The sequence below is a fragment of the Amblyomma maculatum genome, chromosome 1 (assembly GCF_055883805.1).
Source record: "Amblyomma maculatum isolate TAMU_Amacu chromosome 1, ASM5588380v1, whole genome shotgun sequence".
NCBI classification, from domain to species: domain Eukaryota; kingdom Metazoa; phylum Arthropoda; class Arachnida; order Ixodida; family Ixodidae; genus Amblyomma; species Amblyomma maculatum.
The window spans coordinates 460137392-460164139 of record NC_139344.1 but is presented as its reverse complement, the minus strand read 5'-3'; the positions used below and the strand labels follow the sequence as shown (position 1 = coordinate 460164139).

Genomic DNA, 26748 nt, shown 5'->3' with positions numbered 1-26748 from the left:
GCGCATTCTGCTGCGCGTCAACAGTGACCAGTCGCCTAGCACAAGCAGTGCACAGTCAGAAGAAACCTGTGCTCATGGGAGTACTCAAGATGACGAGGATCTGACAAGCCATGACGACACTGCAGACTGTGACTCTGTACCCATGGAATTGGGAGAGAAACCACTGGACTCTCAAGATTGTTCTGCATGCCCCAACATAAGAGCAGAGCATCAGGCCAAGTGTGAGGACCTGAAGGGCCTCTATGCTTATGTAACACATCTCAAGAAGTGCCTAGAAGAGGTAAAATGTGAACTTCAGGAAGAAAAAAAAGAAGAGTTCTGAGCTATCAAAAGCGAATGAAAATCTCCAGCAGCAGTGCGAAATGGCCGTGCAGCAAGTGGAAGAACGTCGAGCACTGAACGAAAAACATCAGCCAAAAATATTCACTCTCGACAGGTTCAAGAATGACGACACCAGTATGCAGTTCTATACGGGACCGCTCACCTACTAGTATTTCCAGAAGTTGCTGATACTGTTAAAACCGGGGGAAAATGCATGCAATGTGTATAACAAGAAGCAATGCCTGTCCATTGATGTCAGAGGTCGTCCTCGCAAGCTTTCTGCAGAGGAAGAGCTATTCCTCACACTGGTGAAACTCAGGACAGAATTTTTCCACCCACACCTTGGGCACATTTTTGGCATCTCTGTTAGTACGGTGTCAAGAGTGTTTTCTAGCTGGGTCAGCCTCACGCATGTGCAGCTGGGAAAAATTCCTTTGTGGGCGCCTCGAAGTGTGATCGAAAACCACATGCCTGCTGTTTTCCGTGACCGCTACCCCTCTACAAGAGTGATTGTTGACGCCACCGAGATTAGGTGCGAGGTATCAAGTTCTCTCGTAACACAGTCAGGAACATATTCAAACTATAAATCCGCAACACTTTCAAGACGCTTGTTGGTGTAGCACCGGATGGTCTGTTGACTTTTGCATCAGAACTTTTCATGGGATCTCTGTCCGATAGAGAAGTAGGGGTAAGAAGTGGATTTTTGGACCAAACATTTTCTTCTGGGGACTCTGTTATGGCCGACAGAGGCTTCAAAATCAACGACCTGCTTGAAGAAAAAGGCGTTGGCCTGATCATTCCCCCATTCCTGATAAAGGGCCAGTTTGAAAAAAAAAGATGTTCAAGAAACACAGGATATTGCATCCTGTCGCATCCACGTCGAGCGAAGAATACAGCGTATTAAGTGTCACCACATCTTTGACCGCCCCATTCCGCTATCCCTTGGTCCACTGGTAAATCAGATATGGGAAGTCTGTGCAGTGCTAAGCAACATGCAAAGTCCTTTGATTATTGAATGTGAATGACTTTTTTGAAGTGTTTACTTCAAGGATGCCTTAAGTAGATGCATTTATTCAGTCCTTCAGGTTCTTTACGTAGAAAGGCAGCAGAGTGTCGAAATAGAAATTGTCCAGCACACTTGCCATACTCGTCCACTTGTGCTGACAGAAACGTAACCGTTGCACAATGAGGAAGTGTGGGCCAAACACTACAAAGTCTGCCCATTGTGTATGGATTACACCCATCTGATCGTGAACCTGCATGAAGTAGTCGGGGGCCTCCTGGAGAGCAGGTGTGCCGTTTTCATCAAACGTCATGAAAAAATCTTCACGCAGAAGGTCCTCCTCGGCATCTCGCAGCGAATAAGGGCATTTGACTTCAACAGTGCCCCACGGGAAGGGCTCATGGGGGTCGAAGGCAATGGTATCAGGTGATGCACCAAGCCACGGTTTGCCTGGGTCAACGAAAATGCCGCAGTTCATCAGTTCCACTGGATGGCCTGCTGAAGCCATTGTTTCCTTGTATCGAAGCAGTGCGTCGCTTTCGTTTGCGATTCCATAGCTGAAATAAAGCAGACAGGTGACATTACGAATGCAAACATCTTTCTCAGGTTACTTATGTAAACAGTTACATAGGGCACATGCTCTGACAAGTTAACTTCAACATATACACATACCTGACAGCCCTAACACGAGACAAGTCCTTTACAGCAGTCAAATTGGCCAGCCCCTTCTCGGTCTACTGTTTTCGGTTCATCACCACTCCAAAATTGGATGCTGTCAAACGGAAGGAGCGTGCATGCATCCATGTTGGGCTTAGCCGTTGCTTTCTTGACGCCTTCTCCAGTTGCTGGGCCTCGGCTGGCGTTACAACGATTCTCTAAAAAATAAAAGAAAACTCTTAGCATGCTGTGTAAATACTACAGAGAAACCGCATGCCACAAATACTCTATTATGTGCCACATGTTTCAAAAATAGTGCCCAGTTTTTGAGAGACGGAACATTTTTATGTCAAGAAACGAAACAGAGGTCATAAGAAAAGATACCTCGAGTACTGTTGCAGTAGGCCCATCCACTCCGACAGGAACCACCCAAGGTATGACGTCTCGGAAACACTCAACTGGTACAGAAACACGACACGTGTTTCAGGGCCCCTCATCTGTTTGGTTTTAACAGCCGTTAACGCTCCAAAACAAAAGACAGGTTGCTTAAGTTGTGCTCGAATAGTTTGCCAACACAGAAGACGCGACGACGTAGCTCTCGGTGAGAAGCTTGTAGGCCCTTCATTGACATTTCGTCGTCGCCGTCAACCGAGACACATACGCATCAATATGCGCACGGCGAAGCGGCGGCAAGTCCGCGAGGTTTTTTTCCCACGCACACACTGGATAAACGATGTCGCTCATGATGATGGACACATTCACAAAGTATCTTGTTCGCAGCAGCAGCGGCTTAGCGCTAACAGCGGGCGGTGTATTCGACTCGGCAATCAGCAACCGGCGCGCGCAGGGCTAACAAGAGAAATGAGAGGCTGCCCCCTACTTGGCGGAAGTCTTCTCAGAGTGCTTTTCGAATCGAAACCGAAACCGAAAATCACGGGTAGGTGACGTATCTTTGCAAGGGGTCTATTGCGATGTCTACCTCCTGCTGCGTGAAGGAGCTACTAATTACAGAACAATCATCTTCTGATAAAGGGTTCAACAGGAATGTGAAACGCGAGTTAATGTCAGAATTTCTCACACGAGGAGTGGTACTAAAGAACATCGAGTAATAATCCACGAAAGACAACGTAACCTCATCCGTACTCGTAACAAATGTCCCATTACGCATTAATCGCGGAATCAGCTTTGTAGTCGCATGATGACGTTCATCCAAGCAAAGCTTGCCGCGTCGAATGTTCGCAGTGCAAAGCACGCTTGACATGAGATCGAATTAAGGCACCCATGTATCGTTCCGCATCATGCCTTTGTAATTCCCTTTTTACACTAGCAATTTCGCCAGCATATCAGCCAAGGCATTCACATTCTGGTTCATAGAGGTTACACAAGGTTTTGTGAAGTGCCTGATCCTGATGTTTTCTGTAGAAATATTTATAGAGCCAAGTTCGACTGCTATCGCACGCACTTCTTGCTTTTCCATTTCCCAAGCGGCGAATAATAGTAGACTTTCGGAAAAAACATGATTGCTGCTGCGAGCATACACAAATGACAAATACTTGATTATTTACCAGCGATGAGTCGCAGTGGAAACTTCCAAAGTTTCCACTGCGACCTTAACTTTGAATCGTCATTGCCACCAAGCCGGGCCACTAACATGCACTGAACAGAAAATGAAACCGGTATAGTTTCGCATATAAACCCGCGGGAAACTGATATGCAAGATGCATAAATCCGGTCCTCACGAGCGTGGGAATGCCCCTGAATGCGGGTGAATGTAGAAGCACAGCAGGACACCCCTGTATCAACCAGTCCTGCATCTTCTGTAACAAGGAGCAAAGGTTCACCGCTTCTGTCAGTGCGTGCGTCTGGTCTAGAACGATCTATGGGGTTGCAAACACAGTCGAAGTCGCCCATTAACACAAGATGTCGGTCACATTCAAGTAAGCTGGCTATGTGTTCAAAGAAACTTATGCGCGGAGCCACAGTATTTAAAGCATAAAAGTTAATTATCCAACATGGCTTCCTACAGAGTAGAAGATCGCAACATATCAACCGGCCCTCGGCGTCGATATTATAGATTAGGCCCGAACAAGGCAGTGTCTTTCGCAGAAACAGAAAACAACCTGCCGACAAACCTACAACATCCGCAACAATGACATTCAAATCTGCCGAAAAGGGCTGTAACGCCCATTCTGTCTCCTCCTCGCTCTCTATCATTGTCTCTGGCTTCCGCAATATCTAGACGCCAGCTGTGCGAAGTTGCATTTGTCTCTGGCAAGACCTGAGACCGCGTACATTGAGAGTAGCAAACACTATCTCTTCAGAGACCGCCATGGTGACAGCATATTTTTGCCTACAAATACATTTGCCTGTCGGAAGACGGCTAATCCGCCTGAAACCACCGCCAGGCCTCCTCGACCGCGAACGCTGGCACTTCCCTTTATGCTTCGACGCTCGACCGCGACGGCGATGCTTGTTGCCAGCTTGATCGTCGTTCTCTCTGGACTCGGAGGCGCATGATGCACCACGTTTCAAGACTGGCTCGGCGGCAGCAGCCAGCTCGTCAGCAACAAGAACCGGGCACTGGTCTGGCCGTTGTTGCACAGCAACGGCCACAGCGGTCACAATATTCGCAGAGGCACACGCTGGGTGTTCAGGAGCGAGTGGTGGCTCGTCGGCTGTTGGTTCCTTGTCAGAAGCTTGACACGGCATCACGTCCAAGGCCTGAGACGCTGCGTTGTTCACATTATCCTCGGACGCATGAGCAGCATTTTCTTCCTCAGTAGCCTGTGGAGTGGCACTTGAACACTCGGCCACAACACTGGCAGGAAGGCCGCCAGACGCATCAGTTATCTCAGAGGCGTACATGATGTGCTTCCGTAATGCATCTTTAGAAGGCCGGACTCGGTGCCGAAGCTTGTCCGCGCATGTAACCACATACTCCTTTGCTGTGTGGCCGAAACGCCGGCAATCTTCGCAACATGGCGTATGGCACTGCCGACAAATGTGTCCTACACGGTTGTAGTGGAGGCAGACAGGTGGTCGGCCAGGTATCGAAACGAGGCTCTGCGCCCCACACACATTTAGCTTATGTGGAACGTCACCAACGCTAACCCCTTCGGCAAGAGCGAAAGTCACATCCCGACGGAGCATCTTCATCTGTTCCATGCGGGCAACGTTCCACTTTTCCCTCGAAATCGAGGTGACGTTGCCATAAGCTTGTAGAGCATCACGAATAAAGGAGTCATCCAAGCGTTCAGGCAGCCAGGTAAGTTTCGCCTTTAGCTCCTTCTGTTCCAGATCCACAACTACACAGCGACGGTTCTTAACCAGTAAATCTCCACATGATACTAGTTTTTCTTTAAAGGGTGCCGATTTACATGTAACCATCCAGACATGCGATATTTGAACTTGTCTGATAGAGCTCATTTCTTTCAAATCCACTACGTTCCGAAGCGCGTATCTGAAGTCTTGGGCACGGTAGGTGCGGCCGGTAAGGTCAGCATGCAGAAAAACAGTCGACGGCAAGCTTACTAGTGGGGAAACGGGGAAGGACAACAAGGTATTCATTACTGCTGGCAATAACCTGCGCAGTAGCTCGGCGAGAGGCCGATTGAACTTTTTGTAGCAGAGAGCAGCGTGAAACGCTACCACACGGAAGGCGGGAACTATTTCTGCATATTATGTCACAGCCGCATTTATAATAGAACATGATGTTTCGAACTGTACAGGCCATTACTGCCGGTCTGAAAATTACAACTTCTTGACCATCGGAGCATGCTGCCAGCTCTTATGACTTGCAAATAATGTTCTGGATGCCTATGCGCAGTATATTGAGCACTGAAACCATTTTAACATGTGGAATTTCACCGCGCTGGCAAATTTAGGGGCGCCGGCTCTTTGGTCATACTGTGCTACCATGGACGTAATTTTCTGAGAACACGGAGCTGTAGCACAAACCTTGAAGAAAAAAGTGCGACGCAGCTTCAAAACTAGCAAGCGCAGCAGCGAGGACACTATTTTGTTGGTAACTAAATCTTATTTGTGTGTAAACATTTCGGAAAGCGTTCCGATGACCAAGAGCTCGGTTTGTTTATACGCAGTGCAAGGAGCGCAAAAGCGTCAAAAACACGTAAAGTACAAGTAAAATATTATGCATTACAAGCGCTCTGTTTTTTATTTATTTATTATTTAAACTGCAGATCGCTAGGTTCAAGCAGGGGGGCACAGATGCATATGGACCAGAGGAAACAACAACAACAAAAACTGATACCAATAGTAATTTTATGCTCATTCGTTGCCAATCTTCGGAGCGGCTGAAGCCTCTCCAAACGTGGTCATTCGGCAGCGAAGAAGCAGTAGACGATGATCAGATGATGGTCAAAAGGAGAATTATATTTACAGAAGAAATATAGTATACATTGGCAAACTGTAAATTACAGTAACAAGAGTCAGACAGACAACTGTAATTTAAAACAAAGTAGACTCTCACACAGAGAAGTCACTCTACAAGCACTTATTTTTCTACCGAGCATTTCTTTTAAAGCCTAGTAACTGTAAATACGTGCTAAGCACGGAGCCTCAATCTTGACTGCTAAAACATGGTCCGAGGACCGCTTTTTGATGACAAACATCAACAAAGACCCGAGGGCGGTCACCTTAGGTGATCCGCCGCGAAAATAAAGCAGCCAATCAAATTATTGAAAAACATGCCACAATCCCCGTGGGTAATTAAGGACCTGGTTGGACCCAGGTCCTTAATTACGCCAAATAAAAATACAACATTCAAAACACACACTCTCTCCACTCGCCGGTCCTCAAACCCTCTCACAAGGCGCCTGTCTTTCCCTCCCCTCCTCAGAGTGTTTGCGACGCGACCTTACAGCTGACGCCTTTGTGAAAGAAACGCCGCGGGGAATCTGGAGACTAGGCCACCCAGTCGTCCCGTTCGAGGAAAAGGGAGGGGGGGGGGCGGGGGGCACTGTCCCAGAGCAGTGTACAGTCGCAGTGGCTCGCATCCGATGTCTGGCGACACAGCGGGAGGCCGCTGGGCTGATTCCCTATTTGGGAGGGCCAAGGGTCGCGCCTATTGTCGCCTTCTGCAGGACATTTAGTGAGCGCTTGTGGCTGTGCAAAAGGCTTCATTAATGGCGTCTCCCTGCATCCATGCTTGGCACCACGGCGGGAGATTGCTGGACGAGCCGGCCGTAAAGTGGTTCGCAGAAGTGTGCCGCTGTTGTTCCCGGCTGATAAGGATGCGTCTGCCGTTCGCTTCTTGGCGACGGCTCGGGGCGAAGGGACGAAACAAACCAAGCCTCGCGCGCGCCCGCGCACAAGAACAGGGGAGAAAAGGAGACAAAAGCAACAACAGCGCTCGCTCCTTGGCCTCGGCGCGTGGGGGGTTCGACCGCTAGCTCGACTCCACGTGTGAATCGCTTTTCACTGCGGCCTTACACGTCCCTCATAAGAGGGTAAATGAGCTTGGAATCTGATCATTTACACACAAAAAAAAACACAGGCCGCCACATTCCTCCTCAGGCGACCATTGCGCCAGGCTACAGCGCACCTAAATCCGTCCCCACTGAGGAAAACTCTGCACTTGAAGTCGTGAAATAAAACCAATACAAAACAACGGCACTAAAAACACGAAATTTCTTCATGACAGCATGCCACTTGCACTGCGCACAGCACTGTGCCCTATAATTTGCTATACATGAAGCACCATGTAAAGACATACAAAAAAAATTGCACTACATGAGTGCGGGTTGGCTACGCAGAGTTCGCCATAGTCCGAATTTCAGCACAAAGCACCCACCCGCGGCGCACAGTTGTAGCACGCGTCACCGTTCACATCACAAAACACGGCGGGTGGCGGGAACATTCACGCCACTGAGGGGCCATGGCTTAATCATCTCGTTGCTCTTTTCCCCACCCGGAGTTGGGGATGCGAGACAGCGCATCTGCATTACCATGGCAGGCGCCTTTACGATGTGTAACTACCACATTTTAGGACTGTAATGTCAGCGCCCATCTTGCCAGTTTTGCCCCATGAGGCGTTCTCGTCGTCAGATAGGACAGGGGATTGTGGTCAGAAACCACGTTAACCTGAGCTCCAAACACCCAGTGATCAAATTTTTTGAGCGACCAGATGATGGCGAAAGCCTCACGCTCGATTGTTGACCAGCGGGTTTGAGATGGCGTGAACCGGTGGCTGGCAAAGGCAATCGGTTCCTCTCTACCAGAATCTCCAATTTGCTCCAAACAAGCACCGGCCGCCACATCGGACGCATCCGTGAAGAGCCAGTACGGCTTGCAGATATCAGGAGTGTTTAACGCTGTTGCTTCGCAAAGCGAAGTCTTAAGTTTCTCGAAAGCTCGCTGCGCTTCCGGAGTCCAAGGGATCGCGTTTGGTACCCCTCGCTTCGTTAACGACGCGAGTGGCGCAGCGGCTTCAGCGTAGTTCGGTACATACTCGCGGTAGTATCCACATAGCCCCAGTAGGCTCCGCAGCTGCTTTTTCGCGGTAAGTGGCACGAGGTTCTGAATAGCAGCTAGCGTTTCAGGATCCGGCGCGTGAGTACCACCGCCCACTACATGTCCCAGGTACTTTATCTGTTCCTGCGCGACTTGGCATTTCTCGGGACTGACCTTGAGCTTAGCCTCGCGAAGTAAGTCAAGCACAATCTTTAAATGCTTCAGGTGTTCCTGCCAAGAAGCCGAAAAAAAAGCAATGTCGTCAAGGTATGATGCAGCATAGGCCTGATGCCTCGATAGCAGCGTATTCATCATTCGCTGGAAAGTTGCTGCCGCGTTTTTTAAAACAAATGGCATGACGCGCCAAGCATATTGCCCTTCGTTGGTTACAAGGCCGTCAAGTGTTGGCTTCCGGAGGCCACCGGCACTTGGCAACTGCCTCGGCCCAAATCTACCAATGTAATATATTTGGCGCGGCCGACCATCATGATTAACTCCTGCGAGGATGTCATCGGGAATGCATCAGTGTGCGTGGCCGCTTTCAGCGCGCGGTAATCGGTACACATACACACTGAACCGTCCTTTTTCCCTACGCACACCACGGGATGAGCATAGTCGCTTTCAACCAAACATATCAGGCTGAGGTCTAACAACTCATTTACCTGCCGGCCTACCTCTTCCCTAAGAAGTTCAGGCACTCGGTAAGGGAAAGCGCGTTTTGGCTGATACCCGTCATGAAGCTCGATTTTGTGTAGTCCCACCTCCGCGGCCCCAGGGGTCTTGGTGAATAGATAAAAAAAAAACGCCGAATAGTCTCGCGATTTCAGCGCGCTGCTGGGAGCCCAAATGGGCCAGTTTCTCACGTTCGACCGAAAGGAAACCTGGGTGCGCTGACGAGGGGCGAGGCGCGCACTCAATCTCTCCGAAATCTGTTTCTTCGTCAAAGACTACCCCGACGTAGCTAACCCGAGCGTAATAAGGCCGAAGCCTGTTGGCAAGCACGAGCGGCGCGGCTCGCGCACCGGTATCGACTCGGTAAGAATTCTGCCTTTCACGCGCTGTTATCACGAAGGGCCGAGCCATTTCGGGGCCAGTTTGCTGCCGCGGTCGGTTTCAAAAACGACAGCCTGGCCCCCCACATTAAAAACTTTGTTGCGGGCCTGTCTATTGTACGCTTGAGCATAGCTCCCCTGGCGCGCGCTCGCCATCAGTCCCGCAACCTCCGCGGCTATCTCTAGCTGCTCACGTAGCAGTCTAAGATATTTCTTAGAGTGGCGGGAGCGGCTGTTCACCTGTCCAGGCACGCTGCAATATGACCAGCGGCCCCGTGGGGTTCCTGCCATAAAGAAGTCGGAAAGGAGCCACCCCCGTCGTGTCAAGGCGGACTTCCCTATATGCCCAGAGAACGAATGTTATCAGCTTGTCCCAGTTTTTCGGGTCCTTTTCTATGACGTGGAAAATCATGTTTTTCAGGACACGGTTCCACCTTTCCACGGTCCCATTGCTCTCAGGGTGTTCGGGAGTCGAAAACCGGGGGGCGCACTCTAACCTCGCTAACATTTCTTGCGTAAACTGTGCCGTGAAATTAGTACCCTGGTCTGAACACACCACTTCCGGGATGCCAGTGCAACTAAAAATGGTGAGTAGGGCGTCTTTTGTTGCTCTTGCGGTCAGTGAACGCAGACAGACCACCTCCGGCCACCGCGTGTACACATCAAACAGACAAAGAGCGTACCGATTGCCCCGGCCTGAGGGTACATCGATTGGCCCGATAATGTCCATATTCACTGCCTGGAAAGGGTGGTCTGGTCTGGTGTGGGGCGTGATAAGTATCCTATCTCTAAGTCGTCTGTCTGACCGGACCTGACACGCGTGACACGTCTTGCAGCGTAACGCCACATCCGCCTCTAAGACAGGCCAGAAGAAGCTGTATTTAATTCTTGCCTTCGTCTTCCTTGGTCCCAAATGCCCTCCCCAAAGTGATTCGTGAGCCAGAGCAAGGACTTCTTAACGTCTACTCAGGGGTAGCATGAGCTGCTTTACTCTATTGCCTGCAATCGAATCCCGGTGATATAGCAGCCCTTCTGAGATGAACATGCCCCGTTTGCCTGTTTCAGCGTCTACCCAAGCTTTCCTGAGGCTTTCATCAGACCGCTGGGCCGACCGGAACTCGTCGCGCTGCATTGAGGCCGTGTCCTCGTTATCATCCGTCGAACACTCGTAATTAGCGGACTGCCCGTCCTGGCCCGCTTCGTATTTCTCGCCTGATGTCACAGTCGACTCACTGTTCGGCTCTTCGCCTGCCTGAGATTTTCTCGCGTGAGCTGCATCGCCCATTGGGGATGAATCGGAGGTTTGCTCGCGCACCGTGAAGCATGCACTAGCTGGGTCGGCAGTCACTTGAGCTCCATTCGGAAGAAACAATCCGTCACTACCGCCGGAATGCACTAGCAGCTCCCAATCCTCACGTGAAAGCAGGCAGTCTACTCACTCCGCGAGCTTGCTGGTAAGTGCGCATACGAGGTTTACAGCGTCCGGATGTGCTATAACTGACGGTGTGCTATAACCGACCGCGAGGGTTACTAGTTCAGCCTATACAGTTTCTCCAAATGCTGACAAAAGATTTATCTTGCCGCAAGGCTCCTGAAACTCTCCAGGCACAAGACTTTCTCTGACTACCGTAATTTTTCAACCGGTGTCTATGATCGCCGTTGTCGGCACTCCAGCGCATTCTATATCTACTTGCTGTAGTTTCGATGTATGCACTTCTTCGGACGATCGGGGCACTCTCATTTCTGCAATCAGCGTCCTGTCTAGGTGAGCTGGCGCCAACGTCTCGGCCGTTCCCGTGTTGGCGACTGTTACTTTTTGTGCTCGGACGCGCCTGTCTGGTTTCTGCGCATTCTGAACAGCTCGGACGCAGTCCTTGGCTCCATGGCCCACTGCGCGGCACACGTAACACTGCGCGTTTCGCTTGTCGCTACTTTTCGGGAGGGGTTCGGTTTTTCCTTTTTCGCCGTGAGCAGCCGCCTGTTGAACCGCGCATCCATTCCCTTTGCCTGCTGGAACGTCTGCAGTATCTGTGACATGTCATCAGGTTTCACCCATGTTTCTCCCTCGCGGAGGCGCACATATTCCAAGCCCTCTGTACTTAGGCTCGCTTTCATCCTAGCAACAACGATGAGGGCTATCACATATTCTTTAGTGTCTGCTTCCCTCCAACGGAGATAGTAGTGAAATTAGGTTTTTACGCGAGAGGTGAACTGTGCCCATGATTCCTCCCTGCGTTTAATGGCGCGTTCGAACCGGTCTAAGTACTCGGTGTGGGTGAGGTGTAGCTCGCTTAACACAGCAGTTTTTACTGACTCGTAGTCGCTGCACTCATCGTCACTAAGACCTCGAAGCAGGTACCGAACACGATCGGTAAGCGCTGGCATTATTCAGGTACGCGGCTGTATTCAGGTACATCGTACGTTATGAATACCCTCTCCACTTCATCGAACCACAAGGGTATGTCCGCGTCACACGGTAGCTTGAGTCTCTTAAGGACCTTGGCACGCCTGGACACCGGGTCAAAGCCCGATCGCCGTTACTCGTCGGATTCCGACATCACAGGGAACTGCCCGTCGCCTGTCGCACCCAATCCGAGCTTTTTCAACTCGAGGCGTCCTCGCGACTCAATTTTGAGCTTTTCCAATTGAAAATCGAGTTCCATGCGGCGAATTGCCATAGCGTCGGTCTCGGTCAGTGCTGTTACTTTTCGTAGGGCGCCTGCCACCGGATCGGTAATAGCCGCTTCCTCCGCTGGTCCAGCCGTCGCATCCTGTTGTGATGCCTCAGCCGACGGACCATTGCCCTCTAATCCATTCTCCTGTAACATATTCTCATCTGCCTGTCTGCTCAGCTCGCCATCATGCTTCTTGTCAACACCATACGCCCGTTCTACGCTTGAGCCATAACCACCTCAATGATACGTAAGGAATCCCGCTCACCCGTGCGGGTGTCGGTAGCGACTGACGTTGCTTCTTTTTTTTTGTAAATCGATATTTATTGCCTCAGGGCATCAGTAGGTGATGAGATGAAGGATAAATAAATGATTAAATGAATGAAAAAAGGTTGGCTGATTTTATGAAGAGCCCGTCTCGGCTGCGGGAGGTGGTTAGTTCGAAACCCACCACCGGACACCCACCGGCAAAAAAGGGTAAAAGCGTCCCCCGGCCTGGCGCTCGGCTTTTCTAGGGGTGTGCGGTTGTGAGAAGCTCCGTAAACCCCGCAGCGCGCCCCTCCTCCGTAGTGGGCCCCTTTTTTCCCTTTTTTCCCCCTTCTCCGTTGTCCCCTTGACCGGGGCTGCGGGATGGACGACGCCTCAAGATCAGGGCGCCAGGGTTCGTTGATCCCTTGCTGGTACTCTGAGGTTGGCTCCCTCCAGGCCTCTCGGACGACTGCTGCCAGCTGTTCGTCTCGTGATGTCTGGAAACTGCTGGATGAGGGCGATGTCCGCTCGGTGTCCTAGGTTGCCGAATCCTGTCGTGCTGCGCCAGTAATTTTAAGCTCGTTCATTGTCAATCTTTGGAGCGGCTGAAGCCTCCCCAAACGTGGTCATTCGGCAGTGAAGAAGCTGTAGACAATGATCAGATGATAGTCAAAAGGAGAATTATATTTACAAAAGAAAAATAGTATACATTGGCAAACTGTAAATTAATGTAACAAGAGTCACACAGACAACTGTAACCTAAAACAAAATAGACTCTCACACAGAGAAGTCACTCTACAAGCCCTTACTTTTCTACCGAGCATTTCGGGTAAAGCCTAGGAACTGTAAATACGTGCTAAGCACGGAGCCTCAATCTTGACTGCCAAACATGGTCCGAGGACCGCTTTTTGATGACAAACATCAACAAAGGCCCGAGGGCGGTCACTTTAGGTGATCCGCCCCGAAAAATAAAGCATCCAATCAAATTATTGAAAAACATGCCACAACCTCCGTGGGTTGGGAATAATCTTGGACCCAGGTCCCTAATTACGCCAAATAAAAATACAACATTCAAAACACACACTCTCCACTCGCCGGTCCACAAACCCTCTCACAAGGCGCCTGTCTTTCTCTCCCCTCCTCAGCGTGTTTGCGACGCTACCTTGCAGCTGACGCCTTTGTGAAAGAAACGCCGCGGGGGATCTGGAGACAAGGCCACGCAGTCGTCCTGTTCGAGGAAAAGGGGGGGGGGGGCACTGTCCCAGAGCAGTGTACAGTCGCAGTTGCTCGCATCCGGTGTCTGGCGACACAGCGGGAGGCCGCTGGGCTGATTCCCTACTTGGGAGGGCCAAGGGTCGCGCCTATTGTTGCCTTCTGCAGGACATTTAGTGAGCACTTGTGGCTGTGCAAAAGGCTTCATTAACGGCGTCTCCCTGCACCCATGCTTGGCGCAACGGCGGGAGATCGCAGGACGAGCCGGCCGTAAAGTGGTTCGCAGAAGCGTGCCGCTGTTGTTCCCGGCTGATAAGGATGCGTCTGCCGTTCGCTTCTTGGCTACGCCTCGGGGCAAAGCGGCGTAACAAACCAAGCCTCGCGCGCGCCCGCGCCCCAGAAGAGGGGAGAAAAGGAGAACAAACAACAACAGCGCTCGCTCCTTGGCCTCGGCGCGTTTGGGGTTCGACCGCCAGCTCGACACCACGTGCGAATCGCTTTTCACTGCAGCCTTACATCAATTTACACAATATTAGTGGCGCTGCATCGCCATCTGCAAGATATTCTTCCAGTCTCACATTGTCTTACTTTATGGGGCCATCGCTCGGTAAATTACTCTGTTCATCGTTTTATTTATTTCGGCGGTGGCTGTCACTTATTGTGAGTAGAAGGTCGATTGCGAGTGCACTGTTGTCACGTTGACCCCTGAGGGATGCTAACCGGTCGACACCGCGGGCCGCGCCGGCTAGCCACAAATCATGGAATCTCCTCTTGCGTCATAGTGTGCGTCATTCTGCCCTACTACGTAGAAGGAGAAAACAGTTTGAATTCCACCGGCTGGAACAAAAACAACCTCAACTTCTTATCTCAATATCTCAGCAGTAATTCGATTTTTTGATGTCGGATATGCGCAAACAATGTCACGAAATGCCGTTTATTAGATTTTCATAGCATATTTTGGTGTCTTTAGTGTCCCTTCAAAGGTGCACTGACATCGCACAGCACCCGCATACCTCTCATTTGCTTTCATCGAAACATATCCGCCGGTGGTCGGGGCAAACTCGGGTAGTCAGGAACAGTAGTCGGACATCTTAACCACTGCGCTTTTACATTGATAGATTCATTTAACTAGTCGGTCATCTTAAACCAATCTACCACTTTACAATCTAGAAAAATTTAGGAATTCAGCATAGCATTGTATTCTATTCCAGAGTTCAGCGCCATCAACGCCGGCACCGAGCAAATGGAAGGGTAAGTGAAGCAGGGTTTCTTTCAGATCAGCCGTAAGGAACTCAGTCAAGGTGCATTCCACTATTGTTATTAACAATTTAAATCATTGCAGATGTTTACTTTAAGTTGCCGCATTTGCGTTACTTGGCGCCGCCTATTTAAAGACGTCCGCGCATTAGCCTGACGGAAGGGAAGGGCAAGGAGCTCACGCGAAATTTCCATCACAAATTAGCATACTTTTGACGTTGAAGGCAACACAGTAGTTTATTTTATTATGGGCATATTCGACGACTCTAGCTTTAATATTTCAATGCAAGCGTCCTTTGTCTGAGATATCAGGAAAGACGCGAGCAATTTGGAAATGATACCAAATTTTTCATGGTCGGTTTCAGAGAAACATGTGAAGTCCCATCAGGGTCCTCCCTGTTATTTTATAGCATAACTTACACAAGCATTTTAGGAAATGTAGCGCAAAGAAGACAAGTACAAAAAAAGAAGGATACACACACGAGCGCTTAGGACAAAAAAGGATACACACACGAGCGCTTTGTCTTCTTTGCGCTACGTTTCCTAAAATGCGAATGCACCAACTCGCCCAATTCAGCATTCTTGGGCAACACATAAGCATTTCCATTCAGCCCGTAACTGAGCTGCATAGTTCAGCGGAGAGGTAGCTTCATAATGCAGGTACAGGCAGAGCTGCATTCTCTATCTTAGTTTCTGCTTGGATTAGCGGGCTTCCCTTTTTGGCGTTAGGCCCAATTGATCACCTTAACTTCTCTATCTCGGAGCAAGCGGGTGGAGAGCCCACAGGTACAATCAAATGGCAAACAATAAAGTGCTAATAATACGAAAGCGTTATGCGCGTCACCAGCGGCGAAATCTACCACCAAAACTTTGCCCTAAAATGATACCGGAAATAGGAGCCTATGTAGTTATAGAGCAAAAATGAGAGCGCTTTCGAATCATATTTGGACTAAGCGTGTTAGTTGTCTTTCGGTCTATACCATCGGACGGTCTCTCCCGAGGAGATTTAGAGTAAGGAGATGTCCATCGTCGTGCATCTGATATGACGCGCTCGTTGCACGCATTGTTTCACGTTTCTTCAATGTGACAAATGGCACGTCTTCCCGAAAAAACACAATAACGATGTTTTCTCCTCCTCCTCTGCGACTACTGGTTCGTCCGCCATGACCCTCCGATGGCCTACGACAAAATGGTGTCCCTTTTAAAAAACTGGTTCGGCCGCCAAAGACTCCCAAATTATAGTTTTTAGGAACTCATGTCGTCAGTCCGAATCCCTCGATAAGGTTGGGTCTTTGCTCGACTAATACAACTATGCTTCATATTGTACCCAATCGTCTTCGACCATTGCGATCCTCTGTGTTCAACTGCTGGATGAGACCTTTGACATTGATATTCGCTCTGAGTGGCCCAATCACGGCTACCGTCCGGCAGGCATATATATAGCTTAACGAAAGCATAGTGTGTAACTGTACACAATTTGGCCGCTCGCGGAAGTGAGGAGCTGTGGTGATGTTGAAAGATGGCCACCAAATAATCTGATATATAAATCTGCTTATGTGATGGCGTCACAGCAAAGCTGCCTTTACCGTGCACTTGTTGCGTGAAAACATGCGATTAAATATAGAGGTAAATTATAAATAGCTAAGATACCATCGAGAAATGTTGAGGCCAAATTGTTCATGCAAACCTTGCTTGAAAGTGTGCAACATGGCTACCCTTGTCATGGATATACGCGGTGACGTCACAACATAGCATCTCATGGCGCTTAGCCTTGTTGTGTGATGGCGTCACAACATGGCTACCCTAGATCTGTGATATACATACCCCAAAACATGATGCGGGCACATTATACGAGAGGTGGTCACCTGGCTAAAACTGCAGAACATACACTTCAATGCTGCGACAATTAGATCCTGTTGTGTATCGCTCAAACCGACAGTCGCAAAATGGACGAACCGGATAAGTGCTAACAGTATTAAAAAATATGGGAACTCTCACGCTTCGCTGCTCGTGGTACGACGCGATGGTGTTTCACGCGCACACACACAGACGATGAGAAGAATAAAAATTAGAAATATATATTGAATAATCAATATATTTCTAATTTTTATATTTTTTGTTCTCTAACGGCTTGCCAAGCGACGACGTCGCCGCTAAGCTGAAACGTCGCTCCTTCAAACTTGGTGCGTCCTAGTGTGCGTTCCGCAATACGAGCGGTTTTGCAATAATTAGAGTCTCCAGCCCGCTTCTGTTGCATTCCCGCTGCCTCTCATGCCCGCATCTCGGCATTTTCGCTCGGTCTAACCCCCATCGCCTCTCTACGCCTATGCTCCGTCTTCGTCTCCTCGGGTTCACTTGGTCGATCCTATCGCCAAGGATGCTTCGTAGTACCTAGGCCCGCGGCGCAACGCACGCAAACACGTGGATAGAGACGCAACACAGACGCACACTTGCAACTGTAATATAAAACGGAACTCGCACTTCCTCTTGAACACTCAGCCACAACTTCCTCCCCTACTCCCAAGTACATCCTACTGGCACACCTCCTCTTTCCCAAGCAGACGTCTGGCCAACAGTAATGTTAGCAGCACAATCATCCCAGTCAATCACTCACATGGGCCAAGCATGACAGCCACAACTTCCTACATATAGACACAAACTATACAAACCACCATACATCTGCAGTTGCCACGTAGGACATTGACGTTCACTCCTAGAACATATTGCCGCACCGCTGTCCATCCTCTGGCGCCACCAAATGGCCGAATCATGTCTTGGCACGCGGCTGAGCGTCGTCTTTGTTTATCCAGCTTCGATTCATTAAAAGGCCCAGCACGGTTGTTCGGCTATTTTCCACACTTTTTGATGACATTTGGTACATTGTACAGGGTAAAAGTCCATGTACGCCGCCCCCGAAGACGACAGTGACGCTTTTCATCGACGCGCCGACGCCACTCACGTCCAAAAAGCGAGTTGTCGCCTCCGAGGCCTTCAACCCGAGTATGAACCACTGACCACACCTCTGGGAGCCATGAAATCTACAACGGGCAGCCAGACAAGTCAGTATTCCAGCAACGCCCCACCGTTCGTCATTCTCGCACCTCAATCGCCGCCATCATTTCACGGTGACCGGTTCGAGGATGTGGAGGACTGGTTGGCCAGTTTTGACCGTGTGGCCGCGTTCAACCAATGTGATGACGAGTGGAAGCTACTGATTGTCTACTTCGCGCTGCAAGACTCGGCCAAGACATGGTTTGAGAACCACGAGGCATCCTTTGTCAACTGGGCAGCCTTTCGTCGTGAGTTTCTTGCAATGTTTAGCTCAAGTGCGCGCAGGGAAAACGCAGAGATTGCCATTCGTTTGGTGTCTCAGCAGTCTAATGAGAGCGTGGCCATGTTTGTGGAGGAATGACGCGACTTTTTAATCGGGCCGACCCTACCATGCCTGAGGCAACGAAGGTACGGCACCTCATGCGCCGGGTGAAGGAACAGTTGTTCGCCGTCCTCATTCGCGGCCCTCCAAGAACTGTCGCAGATTCCGCGAGAGAAGCTGCCAGCATGGAATGTTCAGTGCAAGAACGGAGTACCCAATATGGCCGCCAGGCAAGTGTAGCGGCCACACCCTACTGCGCGTCCATGCTAGCAGCCAGCGACGAGGCATTGCGGGAGCTTGTGAGGAGCATTATCCGCGAAGAGCTGCAAAACCACCACTTGGATGCTCAACCTGCAATGAATTCTACCCGGGACGTCATCCATGATGAAATCAGGCGAGCGGTGCAGCCACCACCAGCACCACTACCGGAGTCATGCATCATGACTTATAGTGATGTGCTACGTCGACCTGCGCCCGAGCCACACCCATTCCGCCTCGTTTCCGGACCACCGCCTCGCTACCTGCGCCCCGTCGAGCAGCAATAAGATCTGCGCCCCGTCGAGCCGCAGCAAGACGAGCGTCCCGCTATCAGCAAGGCGCACTTGTGGCGCATGCCAAACAGACGGCCGCTCTGTTATCACTGCGGCGAGCCTGGCCATATTCTTCGCAAATGCCTATACCAGAGAATAGGACACAACAGCGCTCTTGTGTCCTCCTCTTCTTCTGTGTCGTCTTTGCGCTGTAATAATGAATGCACGTAACCAACTCTCCCAAAATGTTGTATCAGAGAATAGGTTTACGAGGATTTCCACCAAACGCGTCTCGACGCCGCTATAGCGAAAGACCACAGGAGACTGAGGAATACCTGGCTTCTAACGAGATGCGCCCGACATCACCGCAGCGGCAGTCGCGATCGTCATCTCCGAGGCGTTTTATTCACCCAGTCGATACTCCTCCTCTGGGCAATTCAGAGGCACGTCGCCTCGCCAGGAAAACTAAACAAGGCTACCTCCGGGGGTGAGGCCCCCGCTACAGCTCAGATTAAACAGCCTTCGCCCGACGATTTACCGCGACGGCCCAAGCGGCGACGACCCCACCCGACGAACTTACCGACGTGCTGCAAACGCATTGTTTCCGGGGAAATTTTTCTAACTGCTGACAGCTATGATGTGACCCCACTCGTGGGTACCGGTGCCGATTTTTCTGTCCTGAGCAGCCAGCTAGGGACGGCACTCTGTAAGGTTCGGGCGCCTTGGTCTGGGCTAATGATGCGCACCTCCGGCGGCCATGTGATGAAGCCGATTGGCATGCGCACTTGCCGCGTAGAGATCTGCGGTTTTACTTTCACCGGCACCTTTGCCGTATTACAAGAGTGCTGCAAAGTTGTGATTCTCGGAATGAGTTTTCTTCAAGAGTATGGTGCTGTTATAGACCTTCGGGAGCAGCTCATGGTATCGTTTTCAACCAAGCGAGCCGTTGATCACAACACGGACTTCCGGAAAACAATGTTGCGCGTCTGTGACGACCACATAACGATCCCTCCGCGTGCGAGCAAGTTCGTCACAGTCGAATGTGATCAAAAAACCAGCACGCGTGGCATTGCTGAAGGTGACATGTCACTGCTTCTCACTCGAGAAGTTTGTATAGCTCGGGGCCTTGTCGAACTTGTACGTGGGCAAGCCGAAGTGCTAGTGACAAATTTCACGTGTGAACCTCAACATTTGACGGCGAACATGACGGTGGCTTATTTTGAAGAACTTGGAGATTGTACAGGCCAGTGCGCTTTATCCAACCCGTCACACCTCAACAATGCGACGTCTACAGCCATTCAGACCGATGTGAACCCGCACCTCTTGCCCAGTCAGAAACGCTGCATAGAGAATCTTGTCAATTCGTTCCGCGATTGTTTTGCACCAACCCCCAAGGTCCGACAGACACCACTAACGAATCACCGAAATATAGTTGCCGCCGACCAAGACCCACTGTACGAGCGTCCTTACTGGGTGTCTTCAAAAGAACGTGACGCCATCCGCCGCCAAATAACAAAAATGTTCCAGGACGAAGCTATCCAACCGACAACGAGCCCCTGGGCTTCGCCTGTTGTCCTCGTCACGAAGAAAAATGGAACCTTGAGGTTCTGTGTGGATTACAGACGCCTCAATAACGTCACGAAAAAGGATGTGCGCCCCCTGCCGCGCATTGACGACTCCCTCGATCGCCTTCGCCATGCCACTTTTCGTCACTTGACCTACGTAGTGGATATTAGCAAATAGAGGTCGATGAACGAGACCGTGAGAAGACCGCGTTTATTACGCCGGACGGTTTGTATGAGTTTAGAGTGCTCCCGTTTGGGCTGCGCTCGGCCCCTGTCAAATTTCAGTGAATTATGGATACCGTACTCTCTGGCCTGAAGTGGCAGTCATGCCTCGTATATCCCGACGACGTGATTTTCTAGAACACGTTCGACGAGCACCTGAAACGTTGGCGCGCTGTTTTCGAGGCCATTCGATCTGCCGGTCTCTCTCTAAAACCCGAAAATTCCACTTTGCTTTTAATGAACTGAAATTTCTCGGCCACATTGTCAGCGCTCGAGGTGTTAGTCCAGACCCAGAAAAGACGGCCGCTGTAGCTTCATTCCCCAAATCAACGGATAAACGAGGCTTGCGTCGATTTATCGGCCTCTGCGCGTACTACCGTCGCTTTGTCCACAATTTTTCCAACATAGTGGAACCTCTGACCCGCCTGAGAAAAGACGCTGACCCGTTGTTTTGGGGCCCTGACCAGGAAAATCCTTCACGGAACTCAAGTCCCGCCTCCAATGTACGCCTACGAAGAGGCCGACACGGAACTGCACACGGATTCCAGAAACGTTGGCCTCGGTGCCGTCCTTGTTCAGTGGCAGCACGGTTCGGAACGCGTCATTGCTTACGCCAGTCGTACTTTGTGCCATTCTGAAGTTAATTATTCAACTACGGAAAAGAAGTGCCTCTGTGTTGTGTGGGCAGTCATGAAATTGCGTCCGTACTTGTACGGCTGCCCGTTTCGTGTCGTGAGCGAACATCACTCGCTCTGTCACTTGGCAAACCTGAAAGATCCATTGGGTCGGATTGCTCGGTGGAACCTCCGGTTGCAAAAATTTGACGCTACTATCACGCACAAGTCCGGCCAGAAACACAGTGATGCTAACTATCTGTCCCGCACCCCTATTCCCTGCCACACAGACGGCTCCAACGACGATTCCGCTTTCCTCGGTGTTATCACGACACCCACCTTAGACCGAAAGCAGCGAGCCGACTCTGAACTTCTAACCCTCATCGAATACCTCGAAGGCACAGTGTCGTCTCCCCCTCAGCTATTCAGGCGCGGACTGTCCTCATTTTGCTTGCACAGTGGTGTGCTCAGCAAGAAGACCTACGGTCCAACAGTAACTGCTTATCTGCTCGTTGTACCCTCAGCGCTTCATGACGAAGTTCTTAGTGCGTGCCACGAAGACCTTTCTTGCGGCCATCTCGGTTCTCTCGCACATTGGAACGGATACATTTAAAGTACTATTGGCCCAGGCCAGCTGCCGATGTGCACCACTACGTCCGTACCTGCCATGAAAGCCAGCGGCGGAAGACGCCGCCCATTAAACCAGCTGGGTTCCTGCAGCCTATCGATTCCCCGAAATTCCCATTTCAACAGGTCGGTACGGACTTACTGGGCCCATTCTCGGAGTCCTCCATGGGTAACAGGCATATAGCGGTTGCCACTGACTATCTCAGCCGCTACAGTGAGACCAAGGCCCTATGGTACAGCAGAAGTTGCTCATTTCTTCATTCAAATCATTGTGCTTCGTCACGGTGTCCCAACAGTCATCTTAACTGACAGGATAATCTCGTTTACGCGTCGGCATTCACGAGTGAGGTCCTTCGCCTCGGTGCGCCACCAACCGCAAGTCAACAGGCTACCATCCTCAAACTAATGGACTAACTGAGCGGCTTAACAAGACAATTGCCGCTATGATTTCGATGTATGTAGACGACGATCATCGGAACTAGGACCGTATGCTGCCGTACATCACGTTCGCATACAACACTGCGCTCCAAGAAACTACACGCTTCACTACATTTCATTTGGTTCATGGACGCGAACCATTGACTATGCTGGATGCCATGCTTTTACCGGATTCTGCTCCCTCCACTGTCGTGGGGGCTGACCAATTTATTCGTGCCGCAGAAGCCGCACGCCAACTTGCCAGACAGCGAATTCGGCACCAGCAGGAACACGACGCTCAGCGCTACAACCTGCGACACAGAGAGGCGATTTACACGCCCGGCTACCAAGTCTGGGTATGAAGCCCAATACGGTTGCGAGGGCGCTCTGAAAAGCTTCTGCGGCGTTCTTTTGGACCCTACGAGGTGCTCGGTCGCCTCTGCGCAGTTACCTACTAGGTGCTACCACAAGGAACTGTCCGCTCTTCTCGACAGCCGAAGTCTGAAATAGTTCACGTAGCCAGAATGGATCCATATTATAATCGTTAAACCGTTTGTAGGGTCCCAACCAGAGCCAGAGACTCCCTCGTATAATTTGCCCCGCTTATTTATCGTTCCCCTACGTTTGCGGCACCGGGTCGATGCCCCTTGGAAGGGGGGCAGTGCCACACCGCTGTCCATCTTCCGGTGCCACCAAGTGGCCGAAGCATGTCTTGGCACGCAGCTGAGCGTCGCCTTCGTCTCTCGAGCTTCGATTCATTAAAAGGGCCAGCTCGATTGTTCTGCTGTTTTCTATGTTTGTTGGTAACAATATAAACAACGAGTCCAGTTCTTGAGAATGTAACGACCTAACACATAAAGGCCATCTTTCTTTCAAACACTGGAAACATGAGCCAACCAAACCAGCAGCAGTTCATTACATACCAGAATGGGTTTCTTCTTCACGGGCACAAAATCTTTCTTATACCTGGGTCACCTTCACTTCACAAGGCCAGTCTTCCGAAACGTCCTCAGTAAAACATCACGTAAATCGAAAAAGCACCTAGAATGAAAAAAAACATCCCTCGCAACAACTCAAGAGCCTTCCGCAATAAAGGAAATTTCTTTTCTCTGTACGGACAGTAAGCCTTTACCAACACATGTACTATCTTTCATTTGTATCCAAAACGCCTGTAAAATTTTCCGGGCAATCTTGTCCCTACAGACACCTGAAACCTGAGCCTACTCAGCAATAGCTTACACTTGCACTTTTGACAATGAAAAGGTACTTTACCCCTTTTCATATTCTAGACATTGCTCCTGCTCCCTTGACCTATCATAAATACCCCTCCCGGTCTGGCCTACATATACTTTTCTACTCTTCAGTCGAATGTCATACACTACTCACAATACACAGATTACAAAACGCTTGGCATGCCTCTTATCAAATTGGTCTCTCTTACTCCTCTTTGTTATTGAACATAAACCACCCAGTTGCTTTGGCGCAGAAACCACGACCGGAACGTAATACCTGCCTGACACCTCCATCAAGTCAACGCGCCACTCTATATATGTAAAGAACTACTTGTGGGTGTTTATTTCCAAACTTTGCTGCATCTCTTTTTTTGCCTCTCAGTTTTTGAAGAGTCTCTGCCAGTCCACAAATAACCCTACCTGGGAATCCGGCCACCTATGGTCTTTGTATTTGTATATAATGCTAGCCTCAGCTTTATATAATCACAGGACTTTAACAGAGCTGACTCCAGACAAAGAGCAGCAGTAGCTCATTTAGCAGTTTTTGAATGGACTGACCCGTAAGGAAGTAGCTATGTTTTAGTCCGAGAAAAATACTCCCAATACACTTTTCCATTACAAATATTTATATTAAAATCTAGGAACGCAACGTGTTATCCACTAGTAGCTCATGGGTAAATGCAAGCCCTTATTCTTGCATCCTAAATATATAAAGGAACTTTTCCACTCCTTGCGTCAATGTAGAGTCCTTATCCATGATCCCTAAGAAGTCATCAGCATACTGAAACGTCTTACTACCGGAACCATTAAAGAATGCAGAAATCGCTTTGTCAACTGGTTAAAAAGGATGTCGTATAAGACTGAGGCAGCAACAGGCCCAATACAAATGCACCTTCTCTGCACATACATATGCACATACGTTGGAAGGACATGATATTTTAACTGAGGATGTTTCAGAAGATTGGTCTATATAAAGACAAGGTGGCTCTGCTATAAGCAAAAATTGTCCCTTTGAAGCAGAAAGCCATTCTGCATGGTATGTAACGAACTGCTGCTGGTCAGATTGGCCGAGGTTTCCAGTTTTTGAATGAAGGGTTGCCTTAATTATTTTTGGCCGTTAAAATCTAAAGAGCCGGACTAGTTCTTTAAATGTTCAAGAAGTGAACGTGAACGTTATACGTGGCCGCTGCAGATGTGTACTTGTTTGTCTAGTTTGTGTCTATGTGGTAGAAGTTGTGGCTGCAATCCTTGAACAATGTGAGTGATGGACTGGGATAATTTTGCTGCTAACGTTTATTGTTGGCTAGATATCCTCTAGTGGGATGACTTGGGAGTACAAAACGTTGTGGCTGTGTATTGAAGAGGAAGTGCATGTTCCGTTTCGTATCACAGTTAGTAGTGTGCGCCTGTGTTGTGTCTCTATTCACGTCCTTTTGTGTACGTTTCCCCGCAGGTCTGGGTACTATGCAGCACCAACTTGCCCCTCAAGCTGTTATGCACCGTATATACACCATCCGCAATTGTAGAATGTTGCCAAGCTAGAGAGGCATATGTTCGCCACCCGCAGTATTAAAAGACGACAATGATTCATACGATCGCCCTTCACTAGTAGAGGGCAGCGCATTCATCACATATGTAGTTCAATAAACGCGCTCGCTTGATGTCTACTTTATACACCCACAGAGTGCTTGTAAAGGGACTCTCGCGGCGCCACAGTTGAGTGGAGGTGAAAATCATGTATAGTCTTATGTAAAGCACTCATAGAAATACATGAATGCAAAAGATTTTAAAACAGCTTTCTAGTTTCACAGGAAACCTATGGTGAAGCATTTGGTACATACTAAAACAGATAATGATAGCATGAAGCGCCATTTCAAAGATGACATTTGTAAACATCGCGAAACATATGATAAAATTGCATACAAGATAATCACAAAACTGGCGGAAAGGTGCTTTGTGACTCGGTAAATGGTTAATCGCGTAATAATTCGTTTCTAGTGAGACACCTGTTTTTCGCACTTCTCGAATGTAGCAGCGTTGTCTGAAGAGTATTAGTTAGATTCTCCGCACATAAAAACACTTTTTATTTTTTTACCCCCTCTCCGATTTCCGCCTCAAAACGTAGAACAATGCAACACTGACTCTTTTTTGCGACGCGGAGCCTTACCCGCTATTTTGGTAAATTAAGTATGTTGTAGTGAGAAAGGAGTTAGACAAGGCTGCATACTGTCGCCCTGCCTATTCATCCATTATGCTGAGTGCATCATCAGGAACGCCGGTCTGGACGAGTATTTAGCTGGAGTGAAGATCGCTGCAAAACGTATCAACAACCTTAGACATGCGGACGATACCACTTTAATAGTAGAAAGTGAAGTGAAACTCAAGAGACATCTGATGCGCTTATAAGAAGCTAGTGAGAAGTTTGGGCTTAAACTGAACATTAAAAAGACAAAGATCATGTCGTCTTGTCCTATCAAGTCCTGGAGCATCAACGGACAAGAAGTGAAAGCTGTGACAGATTTTGTCTTCTTGGGCTCCAAGATTGCCCCGGAAGGAAACAGCATCCATGAAATTAGAAGACGCCTGTTTCTGGGAAAGAGAGCCATGTCTAGCCTTAGAGAAATTAGACTGCCAGCCAAGATCCGTATAACTCGTGCTATGATGTTTCCAGTTGTGATGTATGGATGCGAGAGTTGGACTGTGAAGAAGGCTGACCGCCGAAGAATAGACGCGTTTAAATTGTGGTGCTGGCGGAGACTCTTGACAGTTCCATGGACGGCCAGAAGATCGATATTGTCGACCATAAACCCTGACTGCTCATTGGAGGGTCAAATCTAAAGTTAAAGCTCAGCTACTTTGGTCATCTGATGAGAAGAGAGGAGTCGCTGGAGAAAGATTTGATGTTGGAAAAGGTTGAGGGTCACCGGAGAAGGGGTAGGCAGCGAACGCGGTGGTTAGATGGCGTCCTCGAGGCGCTGCAGGTGAGGCTATGTGAGGTTAGGAAGATAGTTAGATACCGGAAAACGTGGCGTGATATGGTCCATAGGGTCACGAAGAGTCGGACACGGCTGAAAAGTACTGAACTGAGTGAAATGTGGAACTCAAACCTCGGCCACTGCACGCGATATGTGCACGCTGCCACTATGCCACAGTGCTTGGACATTTGAATCTGAATAATGGGTCACCTTATAAATGCAGTTGTCCTAAAAATGTCCCTTCTCACGTATTTGAATTTGCAATTACCATGCTTTTAATTACTCATGTACGCCTCAAT

General features: G+C 49.5%; 2 pseudogenes; both read right to left on the bottom strand.

The window, feature by feature from the left end:
• Positions 1–7882: 7882 nt before the first annotated feature.
• Positions 7883–10789, bottom strand: LOC146209774 (uncharacterized; annotated as a pseudogene).
• A 351-nt stretch (positions 10790–11140) lies between these two features.
• LOC146209773 (uncharacterized) lies at positions 11141–12332 on the bottom strand (annotated as a pseudogene).
• Between the last annotated feature and the right edge of the window lie 14416 nt (positions 12333–26748).